Below are 27,073 nucleotides of genomic sequence, written 5' to 3'. Positions count from 1 at the left end.
GACGGTGTGGGCAGACCAAGGGGTTATTTGAAGATAGACTCTACTGGCCCTTTAACCAAAAGGAGAAGCCTCTCCGAACAAACCTGACTTCTCTTTTTTTTCCTTCCTCCTCTTCTTCTCCTTCCGAGGGGAAGAGAAGGGCCGGGAGCGTGAAGTAGAACTCCCCTGCCTCCTCGTGAATAACTAACTCCTCAAAGGCAGAGGGAGAAGGAGGCCGTAGGGGGAAGTGGGGCACCAAGTGTCTGGACGACGCTGAAAATAGGGGCGAACCTGCAGAGGGCGCTGCAGTCTTCCAGTGAGACTTCCTCTCACTAGTACTCTTCCTAAGTACCGCTCAGAAAGAACCTAACACTCTGTGCAAGTGTTATGCTTGGGGGCAGGGGCTCTTGCAAAACCTACACAAGGTGTGAGGGTCCCACTTAGCCGACTTCTGAGTCCCGCACTGAGTACCATGGTGGAACGGACGAAAGGGTTCGCTACGAAGAGGTGACGTCGGTTGAAGCTCCAATCCAAGGAGGAGAGGCACGTCACAAGCGAAGGGTCTGACCAGGCAGGAGGTTCGCCTATCCTCCTCTACTGACGTGGCACAGGGGAACGACAGAAGAAACGCCTAACGAAGGGTCCGCCCAGGAGAATGCTGCGCCTATCCTCGCCTCTCCGTACAAGGTCGGATTGTAAATGACAATCAACTGACGAGGGGCTCGTCAAGGTGGAAGGTCCGCCTATCCGCCTATCAGCGAGGAATGCGGAAGGCTAACAAGGGCCCGAGCGCACTAGCTACACAAGCGCGAGAGCCGAGAGACAAGCGGGAAGCCCGTTATCACGTGCAAGAGAAGCGCCGACTTACGAGTGAAATCAACAGCAGGCCCAACAAACAACAAATAAGAAAGAAAAAACTTCCTAGTTGCAGGTAACTAAAAGCACCCAAAACCAACTAGAAAGGGGATAGTAGAGAGACAGAAAGATGCAACTTTATTGATATCCAAGAGTATAAGATAGAGCGGCCAAGCAGCATGTGTTGACTCGCTCGTCTCTATTAAGGGAAATGACGTAAGGGAAATGTATAGGTCATCACGTGACCTGGGTGACCTACCACGGGTATGTGGACCTCGCATCTCTACTTTGTGTAGACTGTGTTATGAAAAAATTGAGTAAGCGCCACTCAAGTGGACAATGTTGGCTTTCTTACCTGATAAGTGTGTAAAAAATACAGCATATAGTTTCACAGGTAAAAGTAGACTTTGTTTAAATATGCTAATGACCGTCCAATGACATATATAGACCCTACGGAATCCCGGAAAGAACTGTTATTGCACGTCTCAACATTTTCACTTTCGGGTCACCTACATTTGGCATGAAACACCACGGATTGGCAACAGCAAATTTAAATTGATAAAAAAAAGAAAAAAAACCCAGAATACAGTTCTCACAGGTCCGCCTAGACGTCTTGATATTTAAAAAGAGAAAATAGAGAGAAGACTGTTTCCTACTTTCTCGACAAACTTGAATATATATGCTAGTATTTGATTCATCTAGTGTACATAATTCAAGCAACACTAAAGTCTAACCGATAATGCAAATATACATCATGATTGTCCAGTTAGGCAGTTTTCTGTGCACGGTAAAGTGCACAATCTATCAGGATTGATACCAATATGTGTTCCAATGCAAACTAAATAATATAAGCTAATACCCATACCATTGTGCACAATGAACATCAGACAAGTTATCATATATATGCATTAAGAAAACAAGACAGTCAACTCATACATTTATCAGACAAGTCTACTGGTGGACTTGGCATCGCAAAGTAACTGAATACAAGAAGTTCCCAAATACGGGATTCTGGTGATACTTTATCCCCCTGGTTAAGCCATGTAATTTACTGGAAGAGTTGCCAGATCTGAGTCTAACACAATGGGGATACACAGTAGTTGTTTTTTAAAGATTAACTCATGTCAGACTACTGACCAAAAATATAGCCTTGGTAAAACCATACGTGTCAAACTCAAACAATGGCACATCCATCTCTACACATTCATTGCTAGAGGCAGACCCAGTGTTTTATAACAGCAAATATCAAACAACCTTCAACTTAATACACATATATAAATGTACATCGGGAGCCATATTGTAATTGACTCAGTGACATGGCAGGATTGCACATTGGTCATGATATGTATAGATGAATAGACCGAGAGGAAACCTTCTGTGGGGAATTTAAATTATTTCGAAAGACAACAGGACTGATCAGGATAAAGAAACGGACAGTTTAGTGGCTACATTTATTTGCTGATACAAGAACCATTGCACGTTTAAAGCGGGACATTATATGTCCGCTTCAGTCACTTTCATTGACATCAACAAATGTCTATTTTCACAGCTACACATATTGTATTTCAATCTATAGCCTCTAAATGTTATTTAAAATATGTATTTTACAGTGTGGAAATAAAATTTGTCAAGATATTCTCGATCTGAAATAACTTTTTACTCAATAATCAACTCAGCTGTTAGTTGTGACATGCCCCAGATATGTGTGAAATGTTTCATAAACTGATCAGGTATTACATAAAAATAATCATAAAAATACTCCTGTGTGGATGCAAAATGCTGCTGGTCCACACATGAAAGCAGTCATTTAGAAAACCGACATATTTAGCTAACCTCATTACATTGTTGCACACAACATACAACACATGAACGGCTAACTTCTATGTCCGCTATCTCCTTCAGTTCTGTTGTACTGAATTTGTCTGAAGTAGATGTGTAATATTTACAAGACACTGGGTCATGTTTAGTTTAATCCTTAGCCCAGGACTTTATTAATGAGTGATTTCTTGGTGTCAGACATATGGATCTCCTCCCCACTGACTACCTTCATGTTTGCTGTGCAGCGACTATGCTCACCAACAGTAAATACTGGGAGGAGATCCTCCTTGAACTCCACATCAACCTTCCCTAAAACAGCCGACATGCCCACGTCAATAAATCCTATTCTACCCCTCCTGACATCCAAAACAACGCCGTAGTGAAGGGTGGCCTGTGTGCCGGATGTGTCAGACATTGTGTTTCTGTAACACTTCTCCCACACCCCCGCCAAATACAACCTGGTACAGACACTCCCCAGGTGTTTTACACAGCTCCCTACACGGACACACCAGGAGCGGCGCTGATCACAAACATACCACATACTGTCCACGTGGCTCTCTTCCCCAACACCCACCTCTAGAACAGGCCTCCACCACTCTCCAGCCACCACACCCACCCTGGTGTGGGCCTCCCAGTATCGTGCTGTGGGGAGGACAGGGGTGACAGTATAGGGGGATGGTGGAAGGGGGATGGGAGTGGAGCTACATGTGCCGCTCAATCTCTGCAGTCTGTCACAGTCCGTGTTTTGTGTGGCGGACTGCGAGTTGACCAGCTCACCGTCTGTAGTAACATGGCACCTGTCTGCGTTGGCTCGAGCAGCGTCCAGTTTGAGTATAGGACCTGCAAATTTATTTCATGAAGTTTAGCAACTGTATTTCCTACAAGATATCATTGTATTCTTTGCCTCGTTTCAGTGACTCCAAAACAGCGCAGTAAATGATCGACTGCTATTTTTGTGTGTTTGTAAATACAAAGATACTCGTGTCATAGATAGTAATAATAACGACATGATACTACTCATGTGGGTATTTAAATTGTCATACAATTCTACGTGCATTGGTAAACATGTAAAACTTCGTTTAAATACTTTTCTCACCAAACTGTGTTTGACCCACAATGTAGTTTATTGTGACGGTGGCCAGAAATAGACACTACTGTCTTAACATGTAGATGTTTCAACATCATAACACAATAAAGCCGTATTCTAAACTCATACCTCTTCAGTCACTGCACACAGTTTCATGACACTCCCTGTGTTGGGAGGTTAATTGTCTGGTCTTGTCTGTTGATTGAGATACGTCTTTGTGAATGATATGGACTATAATACATGCACTAAAATATTGCAGTATAACAATAATCAATAGAATATACATGCATATCAAACATGTCCTCCTTTTCGCTAAATAAATATTTAACTATGTTGACTGAAGACCACTGCAGGTTCGAAAGTAACAATTTTGGGGGCGCGTCCTTTGCAACTGTTATGAAACAATTTCAGACAAGACCAGTATGTAAATATTTCCAATCAATTTATTGGTTCTCCAGTTCTCCTCACACAACATGTAATAACACAACATGTTTTGTCACATTTTATCCTCCTTTAAACCAGTGAAAACTAATGTTTTTGAAAATAAAGTAGTGGTTAAAGAGTTCTTATAAATGGTGCAAATTCACACCTGTCGGGGTGGTTGTTTTTGTTGTTGTTGTTGTTGTTGTTGTTGTGCGTGGTGTTACTAGAGTGTACTTTCCATGATTTGAGTTGTTATTAATTATTATTGCTGTAGTTGTAATTGGGTCACAAGGTATTAGTGTTAGTTATTATAGGTGACATTTCCTACAGAGACGTATTTACGTGGCACGCCTCTAAGGCAGTACTTTGGAGTTATCTGCCCTTGGTTTTCTATTTGTTGACTTTCGGGAGACTGTTCTAGAGCATTCCATATCAGTGGTCGTATGTGCTCGAACTTTCAGGAAGTCACTGAATGTATATATCAATACTGCATGCCGTGTTGTCGATGGACACAGAGATTAAATGGAGTAATATCAAACTGTTAATGCAGAATCTAACACAGCGGTCGGTCAGGCAGCGGCTATGCAACGCTTGATGTGCATAGCCGCTGCCTGACCGACCGCTGTGTTAGATTCTGCATAACTGTTTCTCACTTTCATATCAAGACTTTGGTGAGTTTGTTAAATATTTTGTGACCCGTTGCCTTAGATTTTGTCTCATTTGTATTGTATTTGAAATCGGTATTGTGAAACTGACTTGTGACTTTGTATAACTTGCTCTCTTTGCTAAATCATACAATATTTGAATTTTTTAGACTTGTCTTTGTTCTGTTTTGCTGGTTCACATTGGATGTCTTACACCTTATATCACGGCAAATTTTTAACCGTAACATTGGGCCAAACATTCCAGTGATCAACGGTAAGAGATCTATACAACAGGGATATTACATGTGTCAACCAGATCAGAGAGCCCCAGAACCTCAGTTGCCTTTAACGAAAAGTATTGGTTACTAAAAAGCAATTCTAACTCGGATCACCACGGGTGGTGGGCAATGGTGTAGATTAGTAAATGCCAGAAGAGTTTCCCTAAAGAAAATTATGTCTTATGTATAGGAGAAAACACGCCTCCGAGGTTTTGGTAGACAATGGAAAATCGGAGACGGGGTGAAATCCTGACCCCGATGGTTTTACGTTGTCTACCAAAACCGAGTAGAAGTGTTTTCACTTATATATATATACCGTCAATGACGGATAATTACAATGTAGATGATCATTTAATGAAGTTACATAACAATAACTGAAGCACGCATAAAATCAATGTAATGGCAGTTACTATAAGTAGATAAATTAACCCCACCATCTTTGTCGGCCCGGTGGCCGTGCGGTAGAGCGTCTTCCTACAGACCTGTGATTTACGGTTCCAATCCCGCTGGGGAAACATTTGAGTTTAATCCTGTACGATATTTTTCAATTGATTTCAAAGATGCATGTGTCATTTGACCATTGATGTTCATATAGAGTTAGGAAAGGTAAAACCTGGGAAGAAGTCTTTCAAGCAAAAAGTAAAACCCGTCCTTCAAAACCAAAACCTCAAATGCGGTTATACTGGGAAAACAAGAGATGACCTAATATACAGTGAGAAGCACACGTTATGTTTATATGCTGGATTAACAAAAGAAACGAAGCTATATGACGAGCCGTTAATGACGTTGATTTTCGAGCAAAGCCACACTCTCCATCAGAGGCCTGTGTTTCATTGAAAACTAAATATTCAACAATCAGATCTTCAAAATCTATATGATCAACTTCCGAAGCCATGTCTCGTCATGGGTGATCTTAACGGACACAACCCACTTTGGGGAAGTGTCAACACAAATACTAAAGGTAAAATCATCGAGGAATTCATATCCGATAATAACTTATGTATTTTTAATGATGATTCAGCCACTTATTTACATCCAGCTACGGGAATATACTCTTCCCTGGATATATCTCTTGCTGATTCTAATTTATATAATGAATTTGATTGGGAGGTCCATGATGACCTATGCGGTAGTGATCATTTCCCCACCATTCTTAAAAGCATTATCCCAGGGGATGATCCAGCCTTATCCAGGCGAAACTTCTCTAGGGCTGATTGGTCATTATATAACACACTTTGTTCTGAACAATTAAAACCTGATGTTTTCGTGAATAGCGAAGATCCTATACAGTTGTTTTCTGATACACTTAATAACATTGCTGACCAAACTATACCCAAGTCCTCTGCAGTTCCACACATTCGTAAGCCATGGTTCAACAATGAATGTAAACAGGCCAGAAAGTGTAGGAAGAAAGCGGAAAAGTATTTTCGCAGACATCCTACTGTACATAATTTAGATAAAGTAAAAATTTTAAATGCCAAAGCCAGACGTACTTTCAAACAAAATAAGCACCAGTCATGGCGAAATTACGTTTCTAAAATAAATTCACGCACGCCTATGTCAAAGGTGTGGAATATGATTCAAAGAATAAAGGGCAAGGGTTCTAGATCTACTGTCCGCCATCTGAGGGATGGTGATAATTTACTAACTATTAAATCTGACATTGCTAATAAACTTGGCGAAACTCTCGCCACGCATTCATCTTCATCCAATTATGTCCCTGAGTTTCAAAAGTTTCAGAAACAGCAGGAGAAGAAAAGATTAAATTTTAACTCAGACAACGGTGAAGATTACAATGAATTATTTTCACTATATGAGCTACAGTGCGCCCTTGAGCAAGCTCATGATACAGCAACAGGGGCTGATGATATCCACTATCAGCTCCTAAAGCATTTGCCCGAATCATGTCTCGAAACGTTGCTTAATATTTTTGATACAATATGGACATCAGGAAATTTCCCAGCTTCCTGGCGAAATGCCATTGTAGTCCCCATTCCAAAACCTGGCCGGGATCATAGCGATCCGTCTAATTACAGACCAATCTCTTTAACAAGTTGTGTCTGTAAAACCATGGAACGTATGGTGAATAACAGATTAAATTGGTATCTTGAAACCAATAACCTGATCACAAATATACAGTGTGGTTTTAGGAAAAACCGTAGTACCATTGATCATTTGGTACGTTTAGAATCCTTCGTGAAAAATGCTATAGTAAATAAACAACATGCTGTATCGATCTTCTTTGATCTTGAGAAAGCTTACGATACGACCTGGAAGCATGGCATTTTAAAGGATTTACATGACTTTGGGTTAAGAGGTCGTTTGCCTCTTTTTATATCACAGTTTTTAAAAGACAGGCAATTTCAAGTCCGAGTGGGTTCAACCCTGTCTGATCATTACAGTCAGGATCAGGGTGTCCCTCAAGGTAGTATTTTGTCCGTCACTTTATTTAGTATTAAGATCAACAGTTTATCCAAGGTTTTAAATGATTCAATTGATGGATCACTTTTTGTGGATGATTTTAATATTTCCTGTCGTGGTAAAAATATGCGTACTATTGAACGGCAATTACAGTTGTGTTTAAATAAAATAAATAAATGGTGTCTTGAAAACGGTTTTAAATTTTCTAAATCCAAAACTAATTGTATACACTTTTGTAGAAAATATAAACCGCATAAAGACCCTGAACTATCTTTAAATGGCACTCCCATCCAAGTTGTTAAGGAGGCCAAGTTCTTGGGTTTAATTTTCGATTCTCATTTAACCTTCTTACCGCACATTAAATCCCTTAAAGCTAAATGCCTGAAGGCACTAGATTTGTTGAAAGTTGTTTCCAACTCAAAGTGGGGAGGGGATCAAACTACCCTCTTGCACCTATATCGATCACTGGTTCGTTCGAAACTCGATTATGGCTCCATCGTATATGGTGGAGCCTGTAAAAGCAACCTAAAACTTCTTGATTCTGTCCACCATCAAGGCCTAAGACTTTGTCTTGGGTCGTTCAGAACTTCACCTATTGACAGTCTCTACGTTGAGACCGATGAACCATCTCTTACTCAACGTCGTATAAAATTATCTTTACAGTACATCACTAAATTATATTCTAATGAATCTAATCCTGCATATAATTGTGTGTTTAATCCACTTTATGAAAATTTATACGACAAGAGGTCTTCTCTTGTTCCACCTCTTGGGCACAGAATTAAACCCTTTCTTTCTTCGGCTGGCATTGAGCTGGAAAACATAGCTCCCTCCCGTCTTCTTTCTTCTCCTCCGTGGCAGTTGGTTAGGCCACAAGTTGATCTAACATTAACTTCATTTAAAAAATCAGAAACTAATGAATTACAGTATAAACAAGAATATAATCAATTAAAACATAAATATAGCAATTATAAATCCTTATTTACAGATGGGTCCAAGGACGGTGGTGCAGTGGCTTGTGCCACTGTCATTGGATCCAGAACAATATCTTCTAGAATTCCAGGTAACAGCTCCATTTTTACAGCTGAAGCTAACGCCATACTAACAGCTCTTAAATATATTGAAAGACACCCTAAACGTAAACAATATATAATCTTTTCCGACTCTCTTTCTTGCCTTCAGGCTATTAAAAATATCTCTTGTAAACATCCACTTTTATTTGAAATTATTGAATTGTATAATAATCTTGCCACTGGCCAATACGACATCGTCTTTTGTTGGTTACCCAGCCACGTAGGTATTTCCGGTAACGCAATTGCCGATCTTGCTGCCAAGGCAGCACTCAACAAATCTGTGACACCACTTCTTATTCCATACTCTGATTACAAAGCGAGCATTAGAACTTACATCCGTGATCTGATGCAGAAGAAGTGGGACACCCAAGTAGATATCAATAAACTACATGAAATAAAACCCTACATTGGTTATACCCACTTGGGTTGTCAGTCGAGATTTGAAGAGGTAATCATACGACGATGTCGTATTGGCCATACAAGATATACCCATAAGTATCTGTTAAAAGGTGAGGATCCTCCGTTTTGTATCCCTTGTGATGAGAGAGTTACGGTCAAGCATATTCTGCTTGACTGTGTTGAATTCTCCATCACAAGGGATAAGTATTTCAATGTCAAAACTATCAAGGATCTTTTTACAACTGTTAGTTCTCATTTAATCATTGGTTTTTTAAAGGAAATTGATTTCATGGTAGAAATTTGAGCACTGCGATTCTGTAGATATATGTATTTTAATAATTGGTAGTTTAGATTAGTAACTAGAATTGTTAGTGGCTGTATCCTCAAAGGGGGTTGAAGTACTGTAAAACTATTGTCCTCCTGAGAGGGTACGTAAGTCCACAAACATTGAAAGTATTTTCTAAATTTCCAGGTTTTTAATCGTAGTATAAGTGTTTTTTACTGTGTGGCTAGATTTCCCAAATTGCTGATGGCTGAGGGGATGATGTAAATCCAGCTAGGGTCCATGAAGGTAGCAAAGGTACTGTAAGTCCCCATGGTCCCTAGTATGGTGATCTCCATTCAGTTGTTAGCAATCTATAGCCCAGTTTTATATTGTATTGTCCTTTATAGATAAATTGTTTTAGGCATAGCTACTAGTTTTACATTCTTTTCTGTGATGTTCTAGTTGTTTTACTGTCCTTCGTCGACAGGTTTTTATAATACTAATATATTCCATTTTAATGTTACGTTCCCGTCGCGATATGGCTGAAATATTGCCGATGTGACGTTAAACTTTAACTCACTCACTCACTCACTCATTGAAAACTCATGATGATCAAAATGTACTTACAGATAATGAAAACAATACCACAGTCCTTCCTGATGGTATGCAATGTGGCGCAGCCTGTAAAGAAGAGTTACATCACAATGGCACATTTGTTTCTGAACATTGATAAGTTATGAAGTAATTGTAACAGGATACCTCGTCAGTGGGATATGGTTAAACCTCCTGTACATTATGTAACTCATACCAGGGGTGTCGGGGTGATGTGTGTATGCAAGTTGATACTAAGCATCAGTGATAATTGTTGTACCATAAACAACGGTTTGGGGCACAGGCTGGAATCGTCACCTTAAATCAACTGAACACTTCAACCATACATTTGCTAAAAACGTTATTTTCGTGTTAAGCTGATAAACGTTTAACAGCTATGTGGAAAGAACATTATGATTGACCGAGTTCCTGGCGAAATATAAACTCCAAGCAGCAGTTACAGTATTTCTTCATGAATTTGAGGGATTTTGAGGTCTAAATATTTGCCGAATAACTAGTTTTATTATTGAAAACGTTATCGTCATCAGAATTCCATACTTTCTGCTGAAAAAGAGATTTCGTTGGGGCCACTATACAAAATGGCAGGGAAACGTTAGGGACGGCTTGATGAAGATCAATGAGGGTGCCTGCTGTTTGCGAACAGAGAAGGCATGTGGCGCCCTACAGGAGGATGAAAATACATCATAGTGTACATACCTTTCAGGGTAATACCATGTGAAAATGCCTCAACGGGGATGAGCTGAAAGTAAAGGTGTAAAATATAGAGAGTAAATACATGAAAACGGTTTATATAGGAACATTTAGTCGACTATCTTCCACGTCATGTAGTTTAAATTGAGAGAATGCATAATGAAAGCGGTAGTATCCATGTGCATGGCTGAGTGAATACCATCATGTTACGAGGACATGCTCTCAATTTAATGACCTCTCAATTCCATTGCGATAAAAAAAAGTGTGCAGTGAAGAACTAATAGGAATATTGGACGTACTTTTATAAAAATGCTATATACTTCCTCTGATGTCAGCTGTTCAGGTTCCTGTGGTCTCGCCACTCTGCTGTCTGATTCTTGGAGTTCTGATCAGACAGAAATATTTATATTCAATTTCATACAAATATCTCATTATTAATATTTACAGAACAGTTCCATGATATAACGTGACATGATGTAGGTAGAAAATACATTTACATTTTTATGGTTATTATACACTGTAATGTTTAAAAGTTGCTTGTATTATTTGCTGTGTAGTTTTCCCACCCTGCATCCTTGTGTCGCTACGTACCTGGGATGAAGTGACATATCATCTGTGTAAGTTGCTGCCACCTCCCTTCATGCATCTGAAACAACAACACTTGCATCAAACAGATCACTTGTGTGGCACAATATGTGTGTGCCTACGTACATGCATCTGTCCATCCATCAACCCAAACACACACACATCATCACCCGACACTACCATCCCAACCTATTTGCACGCATGCAAACACACACACGCACACACACACACACACACACACACATATATATATATATATATATATATATATATATATATATATATATATATATATACGCACACACATGCACATGCATACATAAACACACCTCTATACAAACATGTGCGTATTTTGAAGACTACATTTACTGTGTGATGACATCATACCATGATAGTTTCTTGTTCTCTCTTTGTCATCGTCATCAGATCTGAAACAGAATACAGACCAGACCAATCTTAATCGCACTGAAATCGATTCACCGGTCCATTTCTCATGAGTATTATGTAAATGTAATAGAGTACAGACTAGACCAATGTAAAACGCAATCCATAACTGATTGTCACTTTTCAACTAATATTCACCATAATTATTAAATCGGTTGAAGGTATTATATTTCTGTGCCTACGAGGAACATTAATATAGCTGATTAACAAGCAGTATGTTTTAAGTAAGAGTGTTCAAATGGGATGAACCAAGAAAGGAAGGGTTCACTTACTCTAGTGAGACACTGGTCCATGTTTCGATTATGTAATTACCTTGTAAGCTGGGTTGAGAATCTGGAATATGGTCCATGTTTAGACTTGAGGCGAGAGAACCAAATGTGGCGATAAGTTCCTCCAAAGCTCTCTGGCCTTGAAAGGAAAGGATGATTCTCGTGTCTCGTGTGTCATCTTCTGGAAGCATCCACTTCAGATTTTCATCACATTTCGTCTGCAGTACATCTTTGAGAGTAATGAGCTCCTCTCGTCTCGTAGATTCAAGTGTTCTCTGGGTGTAGTCTATCGCTGATACTATTGACGAATAAACGCCATGTAAAGAGTCAAGTTTCTCTTGAGCCCTTTCGTTTGGGGCTTGAAGACTCATTTGAATTTCCCGCATGAGTTGCTTCTGTCTATGAAGAAACTTTACAGCAACAGCTTTACAAACTTTAGTTGCAACTTGCTCCAGTCTTTTCTGAGTCGCTACCAGCTCAGTTTGGTGACCCGTGACAGTTTTCACACCTTTAGCGACATATTGCAGTTTATCTCGTTGCTTTATCACTTGCTCCTCTAGCTGTCCCTTCGCTTCGTCATATGCTTGATTCAAGTCTTCCTTCTCGTGCCTGTTGTGGGCCCCATGCACACATATAAGACAGACGGCCTTCTTACACGTGTGGTCATACAGCTGCAGTTTGTTGTCAGGGTGATCTTTACAATAAGGTTCTTTCAGCCACTGCCTCATAAGGATATTCTGTGCCTGGCTGATCGCAGTTACTCTGTGATTTCGATACCGTTTTCGTTTGTCGTGGTGTTCATGGCAGTCAGAGCAGATATTGTCATCACATTCGTGACAGTACACCACAGCCTTTGCATCATGATCTTCATCGATGTAGCTGCATTTCATCTCACCATCAACGTTGTCTTTATAGGCAGCTTCATTGCGTCTGACATGATCTATTGTTGTCTGCTCCACGGTGAACTGACGGGCACATGAAGGACAGTGTATGCAATTCTCTTCCGTCTGTGTAGCTTGGTGATCAAGGCATGGCTTGCAGGCAGAATGAAGGCATGGCAGAAGGCGAAGCTGACTCTCATCACAACAGGACACAGCCGAAAGCTGGCACATTGTCCCAGTGGAACCTAAAACCATACAAATGACAAGAACCGCAGTTAGACAGTGTTTGGTTTCCTGCCAGACTACACATATGCATGGCCGATTATTGATCTGTCTAATGTACCTGCATGTTGGACTTGCTCTTTATTGTCCACCCTGTCTGGAGAATCTGACCTTGAAACACCTACAAGAGCATCATATGCCTCCCGTTCTTCCCTCAGTGCCTGAAACGACAAATGTCATTTCATCTCATTTGTCCTTGTTTTATTATGTTTTGCATACACTGGTTCCTTTCTTATTTCAGATTTTGTCCACATTACGACCTAAAGTACACTAAATTATAATCTACCCACCTTCTCCACTTTGTCACATTTTGCATGACACTGCTGCAACTCATGCTTTAACTTTGACACAGCTGTCTTCACTGAAACGACAAAAATGGAAGGACTGAGCCAAATAGCAGTTTGTCACCTTCCAGATATTTATGGTCATTTATTTGCAAATAGCTCCCTTTCTATTCAGAAGTATTACAACATGGAATATCGCGGATATCACCATCGACACTGACAATATAAACTATATTATCTATAGATATACTAAATTACTTACTACTCTACAATACTTGGTTGCATTGTACGATGTGTGAGTTTCTCTATGGGCTTCTGTGTGCATATGGGTTTTTTTTGTTTTGTCTTTTTATTGTTGCCTTCAGATGCAATACTTTAACAATGTCAATATACATTTCAAGTACACCCAGCACATTAGTTATCACCTTTGTTTGTTTGTAACAGTATTGTCATATATAAGTGTCAACTTACGTGTTTCAATTTCCTCGTTTTTCTTTGCTATCTCTGATATGTGTTCATCACTTTCTTTCTTCATGATTCCTTCCAGTTCAGCATGATCAACGTTGCTTTGTTCCACTTGTTGTTCAAGTCCTTCTATCGTCTGAAAATAAACGGCCGGGCCCAGAAAACAAGTAAATACCGACTCCTTTTAAATAAACGACCAGATACTTTGTCAGACTGCACGTCTTATATAACATTCACAGTTATTGACAGAGTATGTTTTGTGTTTCATTATCTTTGGAAAACACTAAAGGCGTGTTATCGATTTTCAACCATTCACAAGACAAAGGGCATTTAAGCCTTACAAGAAGACGTACTTTCGATGTATCATCACAACTTACAGATTTCAAGTCAGCTATCTCTCCATCTTTTTTAGCAAGTTCCTTTTTGTACATAGCTTCCAGTTTGTCCTTGATAACAAAGACGAGATCTGTATTACCTAAAAAATATAACACTTTCCTTTTAAAGAAATTATGTTGTTTGATTTATCATAAGAAACAGAGGCGGGGTGGGGGGATATACTGAGGCAGTTTGCATTCGGTTACACGTTTGTTTTAGTGTCCGGCTATCATATGACTGAAAGACGAAATTTGTCACTCTAAAAGGCACTCTTGATTGCCAAAGACTTCTAAGGGGCACCTTAGAGAAGCAGGCTTATATGAAAACACTTGACAAAAAAATCAAGACCTAAATCATATTGAATGTATGTGGAACCTTTTAGGACATTGTGTGCTTCAGAGATTTACGCTGTACACAATCTTGCTTACAAGGAGCAAGTGGTCGACTGAAACAGACAGCCTGAACGACAGAAACAGGTACTGATTGAGAGAGGACACCTTCAGTCCGTCATCCCATTATCACAACATTTAGAAACAAAAGCTTTAGTCAACGAATTGGAATACTGCTTGATACAGACATTGTGGGTGTTGGGCAAGACCTGAGTCGTTTGTAATCGTTTTGACTTAAAGTGAAGCGTCACTAAGATAACCAGCTACAGCCATCATTCCATGACCAATGATGCGCTGTCCCTCCTTCCTTGACAATTGCAGGAAGAAATGAAGGGCGGATGGTAGACACTATAGTCTTGGAGAGTGAAGCACGAGTACAGGCACATCAGGGAGCGGATGGTAGACATTATAGTCATGCAGTGTGAAGCGCCAGTTCCAAGCACATAAGGGAGCTGATGGTAGAGTTTTTAGTCATGCAGAGTGGAGCGCCAGTTCCAAGCACATTAGCAATGCCAGTCAATACATGTAAGGGACTACCTGTCCCAGAAAACACACAGGTCACAAGCAGGATTTCACCAGCATTCATATCGAAGGCAGGAGGCGCGACAAAAGAAGAAGGGAAACGCTGGTGGGTGACGCTGAATGCGCCCAAATGCTCAAATATATGGACGTACCGGGCAAGTGTCGCCAAAGTGTTTGTATTCAAGACAGAGCATTGGCCATTAGTACAGTTTTCAATTTGCAGACTTACAGACCTACGGTATCCATTGTATGCATATCACATGATACATATTTGACCGTTTCCATCTGTTACTTCACTTGATATGTTCAAAGTTCCTTTTCCTTGCTGCTTAGATGATTAGCAATATATGTACGTACATCAAGTAAGGTTTGCCTACCTGCTTCAGTTGAGGTACTATCAAGCCTTTCCTTGATGAAAGGCTGTACGGTGTCGAGGACGGCACAGAGTGTCTTGTAACCTTCTACTCCCTTCTTTTTCAGCGTTTCCAACACCATCTGACATTTCTCTGCCCCAGCGTGTCGACATCTATCATAGTCTGCCTGTGTGAAGATACATTCCTGATACAAGGCATCCAACACAGGTTCGACCTGAAGGTTCTCCTTCAGATACAGATGATTCTTCTGCAGGATGAGGACGTGGGGAAGGTCCATTGTCTCATGCAGTGTGGTTTGTATATCTGTAACAGGAAAATCACATGTTATCAATAACACCTATGTGTGGATCATGCAGTGAAACAACTGATTCAGTATTCGTTGGCGTTGAGTTTGAAATGAAAACAGCGAGCAACATGGGTACTGAAACACACCAGGACACTAATTCAACCGTTGCCACAAGTTGCTTGGAAAGTCTGTTATCCACATGCACTAGACTGTTGTGATTGGGCGTCTGAATCAAACACTGTGTTGGTGTGGTTACTTTTTGCTGTTTTTGACAAGGTTTCTTTTCACATACACTCAATGAATACTGAACCAGTTCCTTCACTGCATGTTCCAACAAGTCGCTGAAAGCGCCCATTAACCACACAAAAGATGATTTCTGCAGCAATAAATATAGAAATGATGATCATTTGATTACCATTTTCCGTCGTGTATTACGACATATTTTTCATTGTACATCTGATCTTGTGCATTTTGGCAAGAAGAAATATCTTGACTCTGTAGTTGAAGCGACCACCTGATGGTCTGGGTTCGATTCTCGACGGGGGTACAGTATGTCAAACCCGTTTCCGACATTGCTGGAGTATTGCTACGTCCGCCCTAAAACAGCATCCATTCACTCACTCACAAGTCTTCAGATGATGCCCAAGGGCAAAACTGTCACTTTGTCTAGGTGATGTGACATCATGAACAATGCCTTGAGGTTACGTTTGTTCTATGACGTTGCGGGGACAGTGAGGTAGCCAAGTGTCCCCCAGAGGAGTAAACTTTGAGAAGCCTATTTCTTGCGTCCCTCAGCCGTGATATTGCTGGAATATTGCTAAAAGCAGGGTAACACTAACTCACTCGCTCTGACGTAGCGTTCTGGCAGTTTAATGTGGTTTGTTGCACATCGTTTATGTACTCTGTGAAATATGACGAGAAAATAGGTGAGTCACCGCTACAAATCCTGAGCAGGGATTTGGATCTGTGGCCTGTGCTACACAGGGTGCACATACTCTTTCCATGAAGTACACTTGCAATATTTGCACTAAGTTCAACTTGAACATAGTTCGCGGTGAGCGGTTAAGCAGGGGGTTTGAGGTCTTCAATCCCGTGCTCATTGATTACGTTTATGATTTACATCCGGGAAACACATACCTGTATCGCATAAAAACCCTCTACCAGAGCTTGGGTCTGTTACACGAGAACACCACCACACAGACAGGTATGTTTAGTGACATGTTCGAGTTACGCAATGTGCCACCCTTCATGTACACGGGGCCGTGAAGGTCCCGGGGTAGAATAGGCCTTCAGCAACCCATGCTTGCCATAAAAAGCGACTTTGCCTGTCGTAAGATCCTACTAAAGGGATCGGGTGGTCAGGCTCGCTGACTTGGTTGACACATGTCATCGGTTCCCATTTGCGCAGATCGATGCCCATGTTGTTGATCACTGCATTGTCTAGTCCACACTCGATTATTTACAGACCATATAGCTGGAATATTGCTGAGTGCGACGTAAAACTAAACTCACTCACTCACTCATGTACACAGACACTTGTATGTTGCTATGCAGTGAACTCCAGATGTAACCTGTATGGTATATGTAAGGTAGTGTTGCCCAACAGTAAACCCAGTTTTAGAGCTGCATCGGCAAATGGTTGTATACATGTTTCTTGTATAACTGGGGCTCCTGGACCACACGTATAGGTACAACCTGTATAGTTCACACGGCATATTTACACAGAGAGAAGAGTCTAGACCAAATTAGCTTGAGCAGGTAACGAACATAAATATTAAAAAAATAGTTAGTCAACCTAGTCCCACCTGATCTATGTTCGTTGTTGGTTGCAGGTCCACTCAGATAAATCCTGAATCAGGATAGTTACTTTCTCCAGAATAATGACAGTGGTTGTAGGTGCTTCACTCTGGTCATCTGTGTCCAGCCAGAATGAACTGCGCTATATGAAGAAGGTGACTCACAGTACAAAACACCAAAATACACCAAAATCACGTGATCACTAAGGTAACACCCAATTTCTGGAAAATCGATCGTCTACGTGCACCACGATGGAATGTTCAGGTTACAGTAGAATACGACAGCAAAGGTCAGGCAGCCTTATCGGTGTATCAGGAAGTGATGTCAATTGAGACATGCCAGATTATATTGCTGTCAGGTAAAGGTGTTTCATGTAGTTATAAAAGCATGCAAATAAAAAGTATACACTGCTAAATTCTGCTAACAGTGTGTATTTTCTGTATATTTTGTTATTAATCAAGTAATAATTATTATTGGGTCACAACGTTTCGTGTTTTGAATAAAAATTATAATTGGTCACATTTCATATAATAGATGGTCAGCATTTTTAAGATTTTGGTAGTAGACTGTCCGGATATTATCTGCTGTTCTTGACTGTCTATTATTTGCTGACTTTCGGGAGACTGCTAGAGCATTCTACACTTTTGGCGATAGTCGTATGTGCCCGAACTTTCGAGAAATGACGGAAGATCTATAAAAAGGCTTGTTGCCGTGTTCGGACACATTCACACATTACTGGGGTTTACGTTATCATTTTCCACCAACACCATAATCAGCATTAACTGCTGTCAGACCGCTCGCCATGTTTCATTCTGGATAACTTTTTCTCTCACACTAAGACTTTGGTGAGCTAACTACTATGTATTTTGTGACCCATTGCCTTAGATTTTGTCTCACTTGTGTGTTGTGAATCAGTATTGTGAAATCGACTTGGGACTTTGTATAACTTGGTCTCTTTGCTAATAATAATATTAGAATGTTTAAAGGTCACATGCGACCAAAAAATCAAATATAATTAAAACACATTTGTCACTTATTCATGACATATAATGTACATTGCTGCTTTTAAAAACAACAAATAAACACTATTGTAAGCGTACAATCGCGATTCAAAAGTGCAATATTTTGTACTTGGGCTTACTCCCCGAAACGAAGCCCTCGTGACACCGAACCCATTCATAGCGGGTGGATATGCACTCAAGTGTAACAACGGCTTCCGATTGGCTGTTTCATTTGCTGATATGCTGAGGGTTCATTGTGTGCACAGAAAGATGATCTGTTTGATGGGCATTTTAGAAGTATAGCCAGTCACAAGAAAGTAAGATTCTTTATGGATAACAACTTCTTTTTGTGTACTTGATGCATCGTTTCATGCATCGTTTCATTCATATACTGTTGTCAAACAAAATCATATACACGAAAAGAAGTCATTATCCATGAAGAATGTATATAGAGATGTTGAGTTTGGAAAATACATGTTCTCTGAATTTGCGCTCGATCCAATCAAAAATCATGTCAGTAGAAATGGTAAACTACTGCATGGCTGGAATCTGTAATTCGTCCAAGTACAAAGCAGGACTTGAAACTGACAAGAGTTTACACCAGTTTCCGTCAGATCCAGTCATCCGAGAAAAATGAATGTAGTTTGTTTGCAACCGACAGGCATAAAAACATGTCATGTGCATCACATGTGCCTATTTACATATTGTGGCAGAGACGGGACTCGGGTGCACGAGTCATAAATCAACTTATTTTCTTTATGTCATATAGTTTGATAGGTGTTAAGTTCAAATTGCACGTGGTCAATGACTGAAGCTGTGCATTGCATGTTGTCTTTAGCAGACAGGCAGCCAGACATATTGGTGTGAATAAACCAGACACTGATCTTTCTCTCTGACAGAGACTGCTTACCACAATCAACAAGTTAAGAATGAAGATTTTATGGATATCAACTTCTTTATATGAGAACACAACGTTTCAGAGTTAATGCTTACTCCTTCATCAGGTGATTGAGAATGGGGTACAGAGCTATGTTTATATGTACAGGTAAAAACAATAACAAAGTAACAAGTGGAATGAATTAACGAAAGCTGGAAGCCAGTATAAACAAGCGCTGATTGGAACCCGACAGTTATGATAACAATGATAGAAGCCAATGGCAATACATTACAGATGATGGGATATGTTTACATAACACAGGTAGGGGGTAAGGACGATGTCCATGATAGGGGATAAGGATGGAAGCCAATTTTGGATGATGTTTACATAACACATGCTTGGGGATTAAGGATGATGTACATGACTGCATGAGGGTTGATGGGCATGTTTACATGGGGGTAGATGATGTACAAACACAACCTCCTTCAACCTCGTTCCCAGAGGATTTCAACTGTCCCTCGCTCACCCGCCATCAACAAGATACTCCACAATGCCAGCACCAGAATAGTCAAGCACCAGATACAGCACCTACGCCGCCACAAGTCCCACCTCCAAAAAGACATTGAAACTAGCAGAAGCCATCTACAAGACACCCTCGAGCCTGACCTCTACCACAAGACCCAGTCCTTAGCAGAGAAGACCAAGCAGCACCTCCATGAGAAAGTGAAAACTACCCACATCACCAAGTTCACCCAGTTACAACGCCCTCCCACCTCCAACATTCCTGAAGCTAACAACACCACCAACCCCAAGGCAGTCATCAACCTCAGCAGTAAACCTCTCACACCATCTCAGACGTCCCTCCTTGCCAAAGGCCTGAAGTATGTCCCAGTCACCGCCAAGATCAACACAGATGCCTTCATCACCAGCATTGAAAGTGGACTTCAACAACTGGCTCCCAATGGCAACATAGACTATCTCCGACACCAGATTATAGACACCATCAAGCAAGCTCCCAAGCCCCGCTCCAACCTCATGCACCAAGAGAGACAGGCCATCACCGAACTCAAGAAGGATGACACCATCACCATCACCGAAGCTGACAAGGACAAGGCAGCAGTCATCATGGACACCCTGGAATTCCTTCAGCTGGTCAACACCAGCCTCTCAGACACCACCACCTACCTCAACATCAAGAAAGATCCGACGGCCAGACTGGAAAGACAACACAAGAAAACCCTGAAGGACCTTCATGAGAAGAGAGAAATCAACGACATCATCTTCAACCAGCTGAACCCTATCAACTCCCAAGCCCCATACGGAAGAGCTACCATCAAGATCCACAAGAACCCGCCCAAAGCCCAGATCCTAGTCTGCTCCAGAGGTTCAGTTTTCTACAACACCGCCCAGTTCCTCTCACGTCTCCTCTCTCCATTTGGCAAAGATGGCAAGTCCTACATCAGCGACTCTTCATCCTTTGTCAACCAGCTGAAAGAATCCAACCTCACAGGCACTATGGTCAGCTACGACCTCTTTACCAACATTCGCAGCAAGTTAGCCAACAGGATAGATGACTTGGACTCCCATCTCACCATAGACAGCATCATCAACCTCGCCCGCAGCTGCTTTGACTCCTCCTACTTCACATTTAATGGTAAGATATACAAGCAGATCCACGGTCTCCCCATGGGCTCACCTCTTTCTCCCCTCATTACAGAAATCTTCATGACCTCCTTCGAGGAAGCAGCCCTCTCCACAGCTCCGTTCCAGCCCCTGTGTTGGTACCGCAAAGTCGACGACACCTTCACCACCATCGCCAATGACAACGACCCCAGCGAGCTCCTCAACCACCTCAACGACCAACATCCAAGAATCAAGTTCACCATGGAGACTGAGACCAACCAACACCTGCCCTTCCTTGATGTGTCCCTCCACACCACAGACGATGGACTCAGAACCTCAGTATACCGCAAGCCGATGCACACCGACCAGTACATCCACTACAACTCCTGCCACCATCCTCAGATCAAGCAAGCTATCATCGCCACCCTTATCAGACGTGCCAAAGCCCTCTGCCATCCTGATGCCCTAAACAATGAACTGGACCACCTCAGAAAGACATTCACCACACTAAACGGTTACCCTCCCCAGCTCGTCACAGCCACCATCAACAAGACCCTCAAGGACCGAGAACCCCGCCTCAAGCCTTCTCGATCACCCATCAGAGTAACCATACCCTACCTTGGCCCCATCAGTCATCAAATTTCACGCCTCATCAAGACCAAAGCCAGCATCGATGTCACCTTCTCCAGTGGCAAGACTATCAAGACCTACCTAAAAGCCAACGGTAAAGGACCCAGCTGTGAACACCCTAACCCGAGAGGATGCATCTACCAGATCCCTTGCAACTGTGGCGACCTATACATTGGAGAAACGCTGAGACCAATCAACACCAGAATGAAGGAACACCAGACCTCTGTCAGCAAACTCGACCAGAAATCGGCCATCTCTGAACACATTCTCAAGAACCCTGGACATTCAATCCGATGGGAGGACACTAGGATACTATCTACCAACAACAGCAACTGGCGCCAAAGGAAACTGCAAGAAGCCATCGAGATCCGGAGACAGAAACCAGCAATCAACCGTGACCAAGGAGTGTACCTACCAAGTGCCTGGGACTTATTGATAAATTAATCTCATCTATCTGTGTACATTCTATCTATGTAATTCATGTATAGCCAGTCTACCCGTGTACATCCTTATCTACTTGTGTTTGTACATCATCAACCCCCATGTAAACATGCCCATCAACAGTCATGCAGTCATGTACATCATCCTTAATCCCCAAGCATGTGTTATGTAAACATCATCCACCATTGGCTTCCATCCTTATCCCCTATCATGTACATCGTCCTTACCCCCTACCTGTGTTATGTAAACATATCCCATCATCTGTAATGTATTACCATTGGCTTCTATCATTGTTATCATAACTGTCGGGTTCCAATCAGCGCTTGTTTATACTGGCTTCCAGCTTTCGTTAATTCATTCCACTTGTTACTTTGTTATTGTTTTTACCTGTACATATAAAGATAGCTCTGTACCCCATTCTCAATTACCTGATGAAGGAGTAAGCATTAACTCCGAAACGTTGTGTTCTCATATAAAGAAGTTGATATCCATAAAATCTTCATTCTTATGCATTTCACTTCTAAATGCCCTTCAAAGACTCAATCAACAAGTTGTTTTACGTAACGACTAGAATATTTGCTTGTTTGTGTACACAACCAAGATTAGACTACTGCTCACGACCTCAGACGCTGGGCATGCATACTGTTTCAAGCTCCGCGAACCTATCCACTGCGCATGCGTTATGGACGCAGCGCAGCACAGCTGTTGAAACCCAGCGCTGGAGGGAATTTAGTGAAACGTTTGAACTCTGATTTCGCGTGCTTTTTTTCATCGCGTTTTTCCAACCTTATAGGTTGAATTGGCATCTTTTATGATTTGTTTCGGTAAGTACATACCGAAGGTTTCCAGAATCTGCAAAGTTGTGTTTTACGTTGCATGTGACCTTTAATACTTGTCTTTGTTCTATTTGCTGGTTCACATGGGTTTTCTTACATCATTTGTCACTGGAAATTCTTCACCGTAACAATTCCAAAAATATGTTTAAAAGTTTCTTTGATGAAGGATTATTTAATAAACTTTGTGGTTATCTGTAATTTGATGCACAAAGCTCATAAGTGTTTTCGTTGAGGTAGAAAATTCTGTGTGGTTGAGGTGCATCTAAATTATACCTCTTTGTGGAACATTTACATCACTAAGAAAGTGAGGTGGTTCATTCTGGCCTCAGTTTCATATTGTGTGTAATGTGACCAGAGATTAAGTCTCTGATTGGGTACAAGTTCTTTTTGGGATATTAATACACTGAGAGTCCAAGCACATGGCACTAAGCATCCAGTCCTTGAACAGGAGAGAACATCACAGCAACGACAGTGTTACTTGCCACAGGTGCCAAACAGAGCAGAATCTAAACTGCCATTCCTTTCCACAGAAGGGTAAGGTTTATTTGTTTATTTTCTTAAATATACACGTTATTTTTCTCAGTTTGTGTAAATGTTGTGACCGAGTGTATTGCAATACATGACTAGTTTAATTCAATTTATGCAACCTGTATGTTAACAACATTTTCATGCTGGATGGGATTTGTTGGTGGAATCCATTTGGATTCATAACTGAAAGTCTACCGAGAAATAAACGTCCTCACCCCTACCACCGCTGGTTGTTATATGAAAAGCTGGTCACATTTGGAGCCCCAAGTGAGGAAGCCCAATCTCCAGGAGTTGTCCACAGAAGGATTTGAGAAGTTGGCCATGTGGCAGAATTGTGTTACATATTGTGTCATTCAGACGCTGACTGTTCTCCACGTTTATTTGGACATTGGTGATTCTCTACTAAACAGTGAGAGACTGGATGCTAAGGTTTTAATTTGAAAACCTGATTGTGATTCTGCTTGTGATTTTGATGCTGTGATTATATTGTGATAACAGAAGATACTTTGAATATTGTATCATGAATCCATGATTAGGTTGAGAACGTAGGTTGCAATATATTTTAATTGTTTTGTTGTGTGGATATAGTGCAGTGATTTGTTTGTGTTTGTGATTGTGTGTCTGGTGGTTCTTACTGTGAGTGATTTTCTAAGATAACTTATTACCTGAATATACTAACGCTCATTTGAACTATATTAAAATTTACAGCTATAAAAATCAGTTGTTTAAGATTATATTTGAGCAATACACACTACACAGCTGACACCACTCTTGCTTTCGTGATTGTTCGCTTTTAACTTTTGCGGGGTCCCGAGTGTTTTATTTTGTTTACTACGGCAGTACGGAAACGTCCTAGTTATGGAAACGTCCTGGTGCAATAGCCTGAATTAGTATATCCTAATTAGGACTTAATATCTCCTAATTAGGACTTTGTATCTCCTAATTAGGACTTATTAGAGTCTAGGGGTTTGTGCTGGATCGGAGCGGGATCATTACCAGTAACAGGAAGCTACATGTCAACTGGCCACTGACAGGTTGATTGGCTATTTTCGCCCAGTATGTTACGGTGTGTCAGATTGTACAGATTGATGGTGTCATTGGTAATAGAAAGTGATGTCGGAAATCAGAATGTACGGATGTCGTAAAATACAATGTTTAAATGATGATAGTTTGGAAGAACACTGCGAGGACCAACCCACCCCAAATTATGTTTCAAATCACAAATTGTCGGATAATTCAGTTGTCCGATTATACAGAGTCCACTGTATACAAAACATATGTTTAATCTTTTTCTTCAAGTACATATTTGACCATGTGGACTGAAAAAAACTGTATATTGAACAGGAACTATTTTAGGGGGCGTTTGTTCGTTGCAGCTGAAGTGAAACCATTTTGAGGTCAGTATGTAAATATTTGTAACTTTTAGTTCTGTAATTTCCCCAAAACATCATAAAATAAAACAACCTGACCCGCCGAACCCATCAGTCGCCTTTAACGACAAGTATGGCTTACTGAGGACCAGCCTTGTGACATCCACCCCGTTATTGGCCTTCATTCAGTGAGTAACCAGTCAGCGATGCCCCCAGAATATTTAAGTGATATGTATGATTAGGATATAACACATGTCACATCGGATATATCAGGATATATATAACTTGACTCTCCATCAGAGTACATGTACTGTATTTCATAGCAAACTCATAATGAATAGAAGATGGTGATTTTGACCCTGCGGTCCTCTCTTATGTTGTGCTGTACAGAGGATTTACAACATCAAAATTAGAGACATTTGTTTCTGAACATTGATAAGATATGAAGTAATTGCTACATGACACCTCGTGTATGGATTGTGGTTAAACCGCTTTTTACATAATGTAATTCATGCCATGGGGTGCCATGGTGATGTGGTCATGCCACAAGTTGGTGCAATTACATACGGTCAGTGCGTGAGTAAGTTTAGGTATGACACATGTCATCGGTTCCCAATTGCGCAGATCGATGCTCATGTTGTTGATCACTGGATTGTCTGGTCCAGACTCGATTATTTTACAGACCGCCGCCATATAGCTGGAATATTGCTGAGTGTGGCGTAAAACTAAACTCACTCACTCACTCACTCACTCCATCGCTGATACTTTTGCAGTATGAACGTCATGTAAAGTGTCAAGTTTCTCCTGAACCATTTCCTTTGGGGCTTTGAGACTCATTTGAATTTCCTTCATGAGTTGCCTCTGCCGATTAAGGAACTTGGCAGCAACAGCTTTACAAACTTTAGTTGCAACTTGCTCCAGTCTTTTCCGTGTCGCTACCAGCTCAGTTTGGTGACCCGTGACAGTTCTCACGCTGTTAGTGACATATTTCAGTTTCTCTTGTTGCTTTTTCACTTGCTCCTCTAGTTGACTCTTCACTACGCCATAGGCCTGATATAAATCTTCATTCTTGTGACCTTTGTGGGCCCATTGCACACATATAAGATAGACGGCCTTCTTACACGTGTGATCATACAGCTGTAGGTTGTTGTCAGGGTGGTCTCTACAAGCAGGTTCTTTCAGCCACTGCCTCATAAGGACATTCTCTGCCTGGTTGATCGCAGTTACTCTGTGATTTCGATTCTGTTTAGGCGTGTCGTGGTGTTTATGGCAGTCAGAGCAGATATTGTCATCAAATTCGTGACAGTACACCACAGCCTCTGCATCATGATCTTCATCGATGTAGCTGCATTTCATCTCACTATCAACGTTGACTTTATAGACAGCTTCATTGCGTCTGACATGATCTATTGTTGTCTGCTCCACGGTGAACTGATGGCCTCAGGAAGGGGAGTGCATGCACTTCTCTTCCGTCTGTGTAGCTTGATAATCATGACACGGTTTGCAGGCAGAATGAAGGCATGGCAGAAGGCGAAGCTGACTCTCATCATAACAGGACACGGCCTAAAATTGGCACATTGTCACAGTGGAACCTAAAACCATACAAATGACACGAAACTTAGTTAGACAAATACACTCACACAGTTTTGTAATTAATGTTATTGTCTGGCAGTCAACTGATCGTAACGGTGTTTGGTTTCCTGCCAGACTACACATATACATGACGGATTATTGATCTGTCTACTGTACCTGCATGTTGAACCTGCTCTCTATTGTCCACCCTGTCTGGGGACTGTGACCTTGGAACACCTATTAAAACAGCATATGCCTCCAGTTCTTCACTCAGTGTCTGAAACGACAAATATCGGCGCGCCTGATTTTTCCTTGTTCTATTATGTTGTGCATGTACTGGTCCCTTTTTATGTCAGACTTTGTCCAGATTACAACCTAAAGTACATTAAATTATCATCTACCCACCTTCTCCACTTTGTCACATTTTGCACGAGACAGCTGCAACTCATTGTTTGACAATGCTGTCTTCACTGAAACGACAAAAATGCGAGGACGGAACCAGTTTGTTACCTTCCAGATATTTATTGTCTTGTTTCTCCTTTCCTTTCCGAAATATCACCTGCAATGTGGCACCTGTGGCGAGCTACCTCCTCGTGGTGGGTGCTGGGTAACGCCAAGAGCTCGCCGACACCCCCGTAGTTGACCCGGGGGATATTTGGTTCACCAACCCGTTTGTCGTGGGTTGCGGCCCTGTGTCG

The 27,073-nt window shown here is 41.2% G+C and overlaps 1 pseudogene; it reads right to left on the bottom strand.

Moving 5' to 3' along the window:
* Window positions 1-2,809: 2,809 nt before the first annotated feature.
* On the bottom strand, window positions 2,810-26,381 carry LOC137280793 (uncharacterized; annotated as a pseudogene).
* Between the last annotated feature and the right edge of the window lie 692 nt (window positions 26,382-27,073).

This window comes from Haliotis asinina, chromosome 4 (genome assembly GCF_037392515.1).
Source record: "Haliotis asinina isolate JCU_RB_2024 chromosome 4, JCU_Hal_asi_v2, whole genome shotgun sequence".
Lineage (NCBI taxonomy): Eukaryota > Metazoa > Mollusca > Gastropoda > Lepetellida > Haliotidae > Haliotis > Haliotis asinina.
The sequence above is the reverse complement of the archived record's forward strand: the minus strand, read 5'-3'. Positions and strand labels throughout refer to the sequence as shown.